The sequence below is a fragment of the Bos mutus genome, chromosome X, assembly GCF_027580195.1.
Source record: "Bos mutus isolate GX-2022 chromosome X, NWIPB_WYAK_1.1, whole genome shotgun sequence".
NCBI classification, from domain to species: domain Eukaryota; kingdom Metazoa; phylum Chordata; class Mammalia; order Artiodactyla; family Bovidae; genus Bos; species Bos mutus.
The window spans coordinates 126,459,321-126,472,114 of NC_091646.1; positions in this window are offsets into that span (position 1 = coordinate 126,459,321).

Genomic DNA, 12,794 nt, shown 5'->3' on the forward strand with positions numbered 1-12,794 from the left:
GGGGGATATGATGGAATTCCAGTTGAGCTATTTCAAATTCTAAAAGATGATGCTTTGAAAGTGCTGCACTCAGTATGTTAGTAAATTTGGAAAACTCAACAGTGGCAACAAGACTTGAAAAGGTCAGTCTTCATTCCAATCTCAAAGAAAGGCAATGCCAAAGAATGATCAAACTACTGCACAATTGCACTCGTCTCACACGCAAGTAAAGTAATTTTCAAAATTCCCCTTCCAGGCTTCAGCAAAACGTGAACCGTGAACTTCTAGATATTCAAGCTGGTTTTAGAAAAGGCAGAGGAACCAGAGATTAAATTGCCAACATTCACTGGATCATCGAAAAAGCAAGAAAGTTCCAGAAAAACATCTATTTCTGCATTATTGACTATGCCAGAGCATTTATGTGGATCCCACTAACCTGTGGACAATTCTGAAAGAAATGGGAATACCAGACCACCTGACCTGTGTCTTGAGAAACAACACAATTACTGAAATTAAAAATACTCTAGAATGAATCAATAGCAGAATATCTGAAGCAGAAGAATGAATAAGTGAGCTGGAAGATAAAATAGTGGAAATAACATCTGAAGAGCAGAATAAAGTAAAAAGAATGAAAAGAGCTGAGGACAGTTTCACAGACCTCTGGAACCATATCACATGCACCAACATTTGAATTTCTGGGTTCTGAGAAAAAGAAGAGAAAAAGAAAGTGTATCATACAATTTTTGAAGAGATTATAGTTGAAAATCCCCAACGTGGAAAAGAAAATATCCAATCAAGTCCAAGAGGCACAATAAGTTCCAGAAGGATAAACCCAAGGAAAAACACACAAAGACACATACTAACAAAAATTAAACACAAAGAAAGAATATTAAAAGCAGCAAGGAAGAAGCAACAAATAACATATAAGGGAAACCCCATATGCTTAACAGATGATCTTAAGCAAAAACTCCGCAGGCTAGAAGGGAAAGGCAGAATATATTTAAAGTACTTAGTGAGAAAAAATCTACAACCAACATTGCTGTACCCAGCAAGGATCTCACTGAAACTTCATGGAGAAATAAAAAGCTTTTCAGACAAGCAAAATTTAAGAAAATTCAGTACCACCAATCCACCTTTACAACAAATGTTAAATGGACTTATGTAGACAAAAAATACAACAGAAGAAAATAGATCTACAAAATCAACCCCAAATAATTAGAAAATAGCAATAGGAATGTATATGGATCAATAATTACTTTAAATGTAAGTGGGTTAAATGTTCCAACCAAAAGACACAAACTGGCTGACCTGATACAAAAACAAGACCCATATATATGCTGTCTAGAAGAAACCACTTCAGACCTAAAGACACATATAGACTGAAAGTGAGAGGATGGAAAACTATATTCCGTGAAAATGGGAAGCAAAGGAAAGCTGGAGTAGGAATCTTTATATCACACAAAATAGACCTTAAAATGAAGATTACAAGAGATAAGGAAGGACACTACATAATGATCAAGGGAACAGTCTGAAAGAAAGACACCATAATTGTAAATATTTATACACACAACATAAGAACACCTCAATACATAAAACAAACACTAACAGACATAAAAAGAGAAATTGACAGTAACACAATCATAGTAGGAGATTTTAACACCCCACTCACACCAATGGAAAGATCATCAAAATAGAAAATAAGATGGATCTCACTGATGTCTTCAGGACATTCCATCCATATGAAGAAGAATATATCTTCTCAAGTGCACATGGAACATTCTCTAGGATAGACCACATCTTGGGTAACAAATCAAACCTCAGTAAATTAAAGGAAATCTAAATCTTATCAGGCATCTTCTCAACCACAATGCTATGAGACTAGATATCACTTACAAGAAAAAAAAAAACATAAGAAACACAAACACGTAGAGATTAAATAACTCTTTTCTAAATAACCAATGGGTTTCTGAAGAAATCAGAAGGGAAATAAAAAAATTTCTACAAACAAATGGCAATGAAAACACAATGCAAAACCTATGGGAAGTAGCAAAAGCAGTTCAAAGAGGGAAGTTTATAGCAATATAATCCTACCTCAAGAGGCAAGAAAAATATCTAACAGAGAACCTAACTTTACACTTAAAGCAACTGGAAAAAATAATAGTAGAAATCATAAATATCCAAGCAGAAATAAATGAAAAATGAATGAAAAAAGTAATAGTAAAGATTAATATGGAAATAGAACTGCCATATGACCCAGCAATCCCACTGCTGGGCATACACACCAAGGAAACAAGAACTGAAAGAGATACATGTATTCCAATGTTCATCGCAGCATTGTTTATAATAGCCAGGACAGGGAAGTAACCTAGATGTCCAGCAGATGGATGGATACGAAAGCTGTGGTACGTATACACAATGGAGTATTACTCAGCCATCAAAAAGAATGTTTGCACCAGTTCTAATGAGGTGGATGAAACTGGAGCCTATTATACAGAGTGAAGTAAGCCAGAAAGAAAAGGCACCAATACAGTATACTAACGCAAAAATATGGAATTTAGAAAGATGGTAACGATAACCCTGTATGCGAGACAGCAAAAGAGACATAGATGTATAGAACAGTCTTTTGGACTCTGAGGAAAAGGGAGAAGGTGAGATGATTTGGGAGTATGGCATTGAAACATGTATAACATCATATATGAAACAAATCGCCAGTTCAGGTTCAATGCATGATACTGGATGCTTGGGGCTGGTGCACTGGGATAACCCAGAGGGAGGGGATGGGGAGGGAAGTGGGAGGGGGATTCAGGATGGGGAACACATGTACACCCATGGCAGATTCATGTTGATGTATGGCAAAACCAATACAATATTGTAAAGTAATTAGCCTCCAATTAAAATAAATAAATTTATATTAAAAAATAAAATTAAAGTACAGTTCTTCTGTGTATTCTTAATATCTTCTGCTTCTGTTAGATCTGTTAGATCTCCTGTTACTTTTCTTCAAAAGTATAATGAGATATCTATCACCTCACACCAGTCAGAATGGCCCTCACCAAAATGTCTACAAATGGTAAATGTTGGAAAGTGTGGAGAAAAGGGAACCCTCTTACACTGTCGGTGGGAATGTAAATTGTTACAGCCACTATGGAAGACAGTATGGAGATTCCTTAAAATCTAGGAATAAAACCATCGTATGACACAGCAATCCCACTCGTAGGCATATACCCTGAGGAATCCAAAACTGAAAGAGACACATGTATCCCACTTTTCATTGCAGCACTATTTACGATAGCTAGATTATGGAAGCAACCTAGATGTCCACGGAGAGATGAATGGACAAAGAATTTGCAGTTTATATACACAGTGGAATATTACTCAGCCATAAAAAGGAACACATGGTTCAGTTCTAATGAAGTGGATGAACCTAGAACCTACTATGAAAAGTGAAGTGCATCAGAAAGAGAAAGATAAATACCATATTCTAACACATGTACAGAATCTAGAAAAATGGCACTTAAGAATTTATTTACAGGGCAACAACGGAGAAAGAGGGTCAGATGTATGAAAAGAGGAATGTGAAAACTTACATTACATATGTAAAATAGATAGCCAATGGAAATCTGCTGTATGGCTTAGGAAACTCAAAAAGGGGCTGTGTATTAACCTAGAGGGGTGGGATAGGCATGGAGATGGGAGGGAGTTTCTAACGGCTGGAGATATATGTATACCTGTGGCTGATTCATGTTGAGGTTTGACAAGAAATGGCAAAATTCCATAAAGCAATTATCCTTCAATAAAAAATAAACTAATTTAAAAAAGAAAAAAATCAATTTACTAATAGGGTCTACATAGGTAGTCAAAATTTTGTTTGTTTATGGGGTAAAAATGCCCATTCTATTATAGATTCATATTGCCATATTATTCCTGTAGGATTATTAGGTGTAGGCATAATTAAAACAGTTAAGTGTTGTTGAATATCAATTAGAGATAACTGTTTTTCTTGCATGGCTTGATTAATTTGTTGTAATTCTTGATTAGGTGCAGCTGTGAGTGTTCTAGACTATTGAGATCTGTATCTCCAAAGCTTAATTAGTCATACCCAGTGTAGGTTGTAACCAATTAATATCTCCTAATAATTTTTGGAAGTCATTGAGGATATTAAGGTGATCAGTTTTAACTTGTATCTTTGAGGGGATAATGTATGAAGATTAAGAATGTATCCTAAATAATTGTAAGGTATATCTTTCTGTATGTTACCCATGGCAATTATTAAACCAAATTCTTTTAATGTACTTTGAGTATCTAAAAATATACAGTGCAATAACTGGTTATTGGATGAACCAATAAAATTGCCACATAATACAAAGTTGGGGATATTTTTGTCTAATGATAGATATGGGCTGATTAACAGAAATTTGACATAAAGTAGGATTGTTCATCATTCCTCAAGGTAAGACAGTCCATTGATATCTCTAACTGGGTCCAATATTATTAATGCTAGGCACAGTAAAAGCAAATTTAGGAGCATCAGAAGGATCTAAAGGAATAGTGAAAAAAATCTTTTAAGTCTATTACTGTAAGATGCCATTTTTTTAGGAATCATAGATAGTAAGGGAATACCTGGCTGTAGGCTCCCATGAGTTCCATGACAGCGTTAATTTTTCTTAGGTCTGTTAACATTTTCCATTTACCTGATTTCTTTTCATAACAAAAACTAGGGAATTCCAGGGGCTAGTAGATTCAATTATACCCTCCCCTCCTCCACTTTTTTTGGCCCTAATAATGCTTCTAAATTTTCTCTGGTTAAGGGCCATTACTCCACCCATATGGGTTTTTCTAAAAGCAAAGTAAGTTTTTCTAAAAGCAAAGTAAGTTTTAATGTAGTCTTTTTTGAAACAGTGGCCCCTAGGATAAATTTGGGTTTTGGAAAGTGTTATATCTCATAGTGGCCATAATTTATTTATTTGTGGGGATATAGTCTGTATGGTTATATATGCTACCCATTTCATTAATAAATCTCATCCCCATAAATTGATTTATGGGGATCTGGGGATCAACCTCAGGTTGCAATGTGGCAGCTTGTTCTGGGCCTTTAGAGAGCATAGGTTGAGAGCTTTGGGATGTATCATTCATAGTCCGTATTCCTGTTGTAATAGTAGGAACTGATTTTAATGGCCAGGAATGAGGGCAATGTTTTGTAGTTATCATTGAAACATCAGCTCTTGTTTCCATTAGCCCAGAAAATCTCTTTCCCATTATTTCTGTATCTAGTTTTGGTCTCTCATCAGTAACATATGTCTGCCAATATACTTGTTTTCCTGTACTTTCAAATCCTCCTTCACTTTTTCTAGCAGAATTATTAATCTTTATGTAAGGCAAGAGGAGTTGTGCAATTTGGTCTCCTTTATTTATTTGATATGGAATATTAGTGCTCATCATAACATGAATTTCCTCTTCAAAATCTTAATTAATAATTCCAATTTGTACTGTCCTTTATAGTAAGACTATTTCTACCCATCCTAAGTCCAACAGTATTTTTTGGAAGAGGACTCCATTTTCCCATAGGAATTTTATATATTCCCATAAGTGGCATCAATAATTGATTATCTAGGGCAGGAATATCTACTGTTGCACTGCCTGAGGTTTCTGCAAGTAAATCATAGATTGATTGTTATCTAATGTTTGAGTGGGATATGTGAATGAGACTGCATTCCACGAGCTCAGATTGTTTTGGAGGAACTGAGCTGGGTCCCGTGAGGTGTTTCCTGACAGAAGAGTCCTATCTTTATGAAATTTGGAATGGCATTGATTAGCCCAATGATTGTCCATTTGACATTTGAGACATAATCCAGGGACTTTACCTTCCCCTTTTTGATTATCATTATTTTTTTTATTTTACAATCTTTTTTCATCCAGTTTTCCACATCCATGACATTTAATTTTATTGTCCTTTTTTTCCTTTTGAAAAGGCCTGTGTCAATAATTGTATCTTATATGGTTCTGATCCAATATCGTGACACACCTTTATATAATCTTCCAAGTTGCTTCCCTTAGCTTTTAAAGGTTGGAGCGCCTTTTGGCATGCAGAGTTAGCATATCATTAGCAAATAACTGTAAAAGCATGTCCCTTAGATTATATTGAGACACCACCCTCATTAAATTTTGTTCAAGTCTGGCTATAAAGTCAACATAAGGTTCTCCATTAGATTGTCTAATTTATGTAAATGGTGGAGTAGTATGTCCCAGAGGATTAAATTTTCCCCAAGCTCTTAAACATATGTATCATACTTGGGAGAGGACCTGATCGTCAAATTGTATTTGAGCCTATATTCCAAAATATCCTCCTGACCCCATCAGCTGTTTCAAGGAAATCTTAATAGGTAGATTTGAAGCAGCATTTTTATAGGCTTGTTGATTTGCTTCATCTTGCCACTAGGTTTTAAACTGTAAAAATTCAGAAAATGATAAATGAGTTCTTGCAACCATATCCCAGTCAAAAGGGATCAGCCTTTCAGCTTGTGAAAGTCCTTGAATTAAACCCATGGTATATGGAGAGTTAGTATCATATTTTGTACATGCTTGTTTTATCTCTTTGACTGTCTTAAAAGGAAGAGGATGATAGTCACAAGTAATAGGACCTTGTGGATATTGTGGGCCAGGGGGAACATGAGTGACTACCCACAGGGAGGGCTAGGGCATCTCATCCTCTTGTGGTTGTGCCTGTCTAATCCCCCTTTGAAAGGGAGAATATGGTTGGGCACTGTCAGACAAGGTTTCAAAATGTCATCATCCCATGGAGTCTCTGGATCCAAAGTGGGTGGCTCCCTTAAGGATGCTGAAGGATGAGCCACATTAACTATGGGAAAATAATCCTTATCCCAAATAATTTTATTCTCTTTCGCTCTTTTCTTTTGGGGTTCAGAGGTGCTTTTTCCCCTTCAGAATCACTATTTTCATATAAACAAGATTCATTCTCCAACTGTTTATATATTGTCTCTACAGAGTCTTCAGAATTGGAGGCTTTCTAGTGCAGTGTTAATAAGATTCCCCAGTGACCAGACAAAGGAATATGTTCCCCACAGTGACAACCTCTACGTAGGCAATGCATAACTTCTTACCATTCTTTATACCTTAAAGTACCTCTGTCTGGATCAAGCCACTAGTGATGTTTTTCAACAGCAGAAAATAAGTCTTTAAAAGCAGAATGAAACACTTGCACTTCCAACCTTTTCAACAGTCTTTAAAATCTGCATATACCTGGTATGCTTAGAAGGATTTTGTCCCATTGTTACCCTGATTGAATTATATGCAGCGGGTATAGTCACCAGGTACTTTTCACCTGTCCCTCTTTGGTTGGAATTCCCCGCATTTGTGGCCACCTGAGGAGAATCTTGGAAAGCTGGCTTCAGCTTTCAGGTACCTGTTTGGGCACTACTTGTCGAGTCCAGCTCAATAGCACAAGTTCCTGAAAGCACAGAGTGGGAAAGAATGAGAAACACTTAAGAAAGTTACAGCAGGAATCAGGGGACCAATACCTCCATGAAGTGAAGGTGCACAAACTGATCTCAAGTCTGCTTTATTATAATTTTTGAGGCTTGTTTGTACGTGTTTACATGAGCATAGCAGGCCAGGATTATCCTGAAAGGTAAATGGGATTCAAACTATGGAGAGTCACTTGGATCACAGGCCATCAATCCAGCTTAGTACTCTGGACTGCTACACAGGAGAAAATAACAAAGAAAAAGAAAATGATCATTTAAAACCTGGCCCTGAAAACAGACTGCTAACGTAAGGGGAAAATATGAAGGTCAAGGACCAGATTGTCTTTAGCCACTAAGCCATGTCTATGACCCTGCAGGACCCCATGAATGGCAGTACACCAGGATTCCCTGTCCTTACATTGTCCTTGCATTTGCTCAGACTCGTGTCCCTTGAATCCTGTAATACCATACAACCGTCTCATCTTCTGTTGTCCTCTGCTCTTGCCCTCCTGCTTTCCCTGCCTCAGGGTCTTCTCGCAGCCGACCCTTTGCATTAGGTGGCCAAAGTATTGGAGCCTCAGCAGCAGTCCATGCAGTGAATATTCAGGGTAGATCTCCTTTAGGATTGACTGGCTTGATCTCCTTGCTGTCCAGGGGACTCTCAAGAGTCTTGTCCAGCACTACAGTTGAAAAACTTCAACTCTTCAATGTGCAGCCTTCTTTATGGTCCCAACTTTCACATCCATATGTAACTTGTCATTTGCTTCTCCACAGGATCATCCTGACTCGGAAGTCTAGTGCGTGTCTCCTTTGTCTCTTGCATTTGCAGGTGGATTCTTCATGGCTGAGCCACCGGGCAAACCTGTAATTTGGGATAGCCAGTAGCCCTATGTGGGTGTTGAAATGAAGGTCTCTTTTGCTTTCACTCCAAGGGCACAGGTTCAATCCATGGTTAGGGAACTTAGGTCCTCTAAGCCACATGGCAAAAAAAAAAAAAAAAAATCCCATAGACTATCATATACAGTAAATACATTACAAATTATCTACATAAATTTTAGTTTAATCTGTAATGAGAAGGACAACTTACTTTTTTTGTATTAGGCATAGCTTTTGTACTATTTGTACAGTCATTTCCAAAATAACTCTCAGATATTTGTTTTATTTTTTTAATTTAATATATTTTAATCAGAGGCTAATACTTTACAATATTGTGGTGGTTTTTACTATACATTGACATGAAGCAGCCATGGGTGTACATGTGTCCCTTGATCCTGAAACCCCTGCCTACCTCCCTCCCCATCCCATCCCTCTGGGTTGTCCCAGAGAACCAGTATTGGGTGTTCTGCTTTATGCATCAAATTTGCACTAGTCATCTATTTGACATATGGTAATATACATATTTAGATGTTTTACTTTTATATTGTCCCACCCTTGCCTTCTCCCACTTGGTTCCATACGAAAAAGGCTTTGCTCTTAGAGGATGATATAATTAGGGCTAAAAACCATAACTGTATGTAACTAGACCTGCCGACAGCTGTGGTGGCCTTTTTTGAACCCACAGGTGTCCGCGGTGACCATCTCTGTCAGAGAACAGAATATTCAAGCCAGTATGTTTGAGTACAACTGCTGTATGTTTTTTACTCAGACTCACATGCCTCCAAAAGACTTACCCCCTGTGCCACAGCTATTGAGCCTGTGCTCTACAGCCTAGAAGCCGCAACTGCTGTGCCCACATGCTGCAACTACTGAAGCCTGGTCTCCCCAGAGCCTCTGTTTCACAAGTCGGGAGAACGCCCGATTAAGAAGCCTGTGCGTTGCAGCTACAGAGGAGCCCCGCTCCCCATAACTAAAGAAAAGCCCATGCACAGTAATGAAGGCCCAGCATAGGCAAAAACAAAAAACAAAAAAACCCACATAAACAAATAAAATCATTTAAATTTAAAAATAAAAGGAATTATGAGACAACACACACCCACACACAGAGCCCTTCCACACACAGAGCCCTTCCACACACAGACACACACCCACACACAGACGCAGTTAATCTTCATGAGTCTCCCAGGCACCAAAGATAAGATCAGTCTGTGGATGGCTTTCCATCCTCAGGTATACATCCTGCTTTCCAGATGTTTTTGTGTCTTCTTGGATTCCTTCAGGAGTCAAATACTGAGTCATGTCCTCTCAGCAAGATTGTTTAATTATTTTGCCAGACCTTATAGTAGGTGTGTCTCTTTGTGGAAGGGGTCTGTGTGTGTGTGTGTGTGTGGGTGTGTATCTCTTTATGGAAGGGGTCTGTTGTTGTTTTTCAGCCACTATGTTTCAAATAATTTCCAGCAAAAACATTTGTGTTTGTGCCCGAGCGTGTGTGTGTGTGTGTTTAGTGACTTGCACTATGCAGGAATAACTACATGGCTTTGTATGAAGAACTGGAAATTACTGAAACAAGTCGACAAATGTGGAATGGGCACAGTCAGACATGCATGCCTAAGCACAAGCAACAGGGCTAGACACCTTGTTTACAGATGCCACATAAGCCTGCAGGAGAAATAGTGTAAAATGAATTATTTAATACAGAAATTCTGGAAAATGCAGGGCACTGTAAATGGGAAAAAGCTGGAGATACGTGGGGCTTCTGTGGTGGCTCAGTGGTAGGGAATCCACCTGCCAATACAGCAGACACCAGTTTGATCCCTGGAATAGTTTTCAGTAGACTATGAGAAATCTATGCCAAGACCTCAGCCCCTCAGTACTGCATGCTCTGAAAGAAAGCATGAGTGTATTTAATAAAATAACTGAGTACTTTGGCCACCTCATGCAAAGAGTATGATTTCAAGATATTTAACCTTAGCGAAGTGCTTCAGTCAATTATTTTCCTCTTATTTTAGTCTGCACTTACTTAAATAAGAGATAGCATCATTCCTTCCAAAGAAATCCCAGGGCTGATCTCCTTCAGAATGGACTGGTTGGATCTCCTTGCAGTCCAAGGGACTCTCAAGAGTCTTCTCCAACACCACAGTTCAAAAGCATCAATTTCTATCTTTCTAAATTCCATATATATGCATTCATATACTGTATTGGTGTCTCTCTTTCTGACATACTTCACTCTGCATAATAGGCTCTAGTTTCATCCACCTCATTAGAATTGATTCAAATGCATTCTTTTTTATACCTGAGTAATATTTCATTGTGTATATGTACCACAACTTCCTTATCCATGCATCTGCTGATGAACATGTATGTTCCTTCCATGTCCTAGCTATTGAAAATAGTGCTGCAATGAACATAGGGGTACATGTGTGTCTTTCTGGTTTCCTCTGTTTTTATGCCCAGCAGTGGGATTGTTGGGTCATATATGCAGTTCTATTTCCAGTTTTCAAAAGACTCTCCACACTGTACTCATTTGCATTCCCACCAACAGTGTAAGAAGATTCCCTTTCCTCCATGCCCTCTCCAGCATTTACTGTTTGTAGACTTTTTGATGGCAACCAGTGTAAGGTGGTAGCTAATTGTGGTTTTGATACATTTCTCTGGTGATGAGTGATGTTGAGCACCTTTCCGTGTGTTTCTTCAGTCAGTTAAGTTCAGTTCAGTGACTCAGTTGTGTCCAACTGTTTGCTTTCTGCCATAAGGGTGGTTTCATCAGCAAAACTGAGTTTATTGATCTTTCTCCTGGCAATCTTGATTCCAGCTTGTACTTCTTCCAGCCCAGCGTTTCTCATGATGTACTCTGCATAGAAGTTAAACAAGCAGAGTGACAATATACAGACTTGACTTACTCCTTTTCCTATTTGGATCCAGTCTGTTGTTTCATGTTCAGTTCTAACTGTTGCTTCCTGACCTGCTCACAGATTTCTCAGTATTCCCATCTCTTTCAGAATTTTCCACAGTTTGTTGTGATCCACACAGTCAAAGGCTTTGGCATAGTCAATAAAGCAGAAATAGATGTTTTTCTGGAACTCTCTTGCTTTTTCAATGATCCAGCAGATGTTGGCAATTTGATCTCTGGTTCGTCTGCCTTTTCTAAATCCAGCTTGGTCATCTGGAAGTTGACTGTTCATGTATTGCTGAAGCCTGGCTTGAGAATTTGGAGTTTTCTTTACTCACATGTGAGATGAGTGCAATTGAGTGCAATTGAACATTCTTTGGCATTGGAATGAAAACTGATCTTTTCCAGTCCTGTGCCCATAGCTGAGTTATTTCAGGTTTGCTGGCATATTGATTGCAGCATTTTCACAGTTCTGCCTTTGAGAACTAGCACAACTGGATTTGAAATAGCTCAACTGGAATTCCATTACCTCCACTAGCTTTGTTTGTAGTGATGCTTCCTAAGGCCCATTTGACTTCACATTCCAGGATGTCTGGTTCTAGGTGAGTGATCATACCATTGTGATTATCTGGGTCACAAAGATCTTTTTTGTACAGATCTTCTGTATGTTTTTGCCACCTCTTCTTAATATCTTCTGCATCTATTAGGTCCATACCATTTCTGTTCTTTGTTGAGCCCATCTTTGCATAAAATATGCCATTGGTATCTCCAATTTTTTTGGAGAGATCTCTAGTCTTTCCCATTCTGTTGTTTTTCCTCTATTTCTATGTTCTGATCACTGAAGAAGGTTTTCATATCTCTCCTTGATATTCTTTGGAACTCTGCATTCAAATAGGTATATATTTCCTTTTCTCCTTTGTTTGTCACTTCTCTTCTTTTTACAGCTATTTGTCAGCCCTCCTCAGACAGCCATTTTGATTTTTTTGCAATTCTTTTTCTTGGGGATGGTCTTGATCCCTGTCTCCTGTACAGTATCACAAACCTCCATCCATAATTTATCAGGCACTCTGTCTATAAGATCTAGTCCCTTAAATCTATTTCCCACTTCCACTGTATAATCATAAGGAATTTGATTTAGGTCATACCTGAATGGTCTGGAGAAGGCAATGGCAACCCACTCCAGTGTTCTTGCCTGGACAATCCCAGGGACGGGGGAGCCTGGTGGGCTGCCATCTATGGGGTTGCACAGAGTCAGACATGACTGAAATGACTTAGCATACCTGAATGGTCTAGTGGTTTTCCCTACTTTCTTCAATTTAAGTCTGAATTTGACAATAAGGAGTTTATGATCTGAGCTACAGTCAGCTCTCGGTCTTGTTTTTGCTGACTGTATACAGCTTCTCCATCTTTGGCTATAAAGAATATAATCAATCTAATTCTCGGTCAACTTATAGGCAATTATTTGAGATTGGAAAAAAAAAAACATATGTTTTTAGTTATGAAGACTCTTGAGAGTCCCTTGGACTGCAAGGAGATCCAACCAGTCCATCCTAAAGGAGATCAGTCCT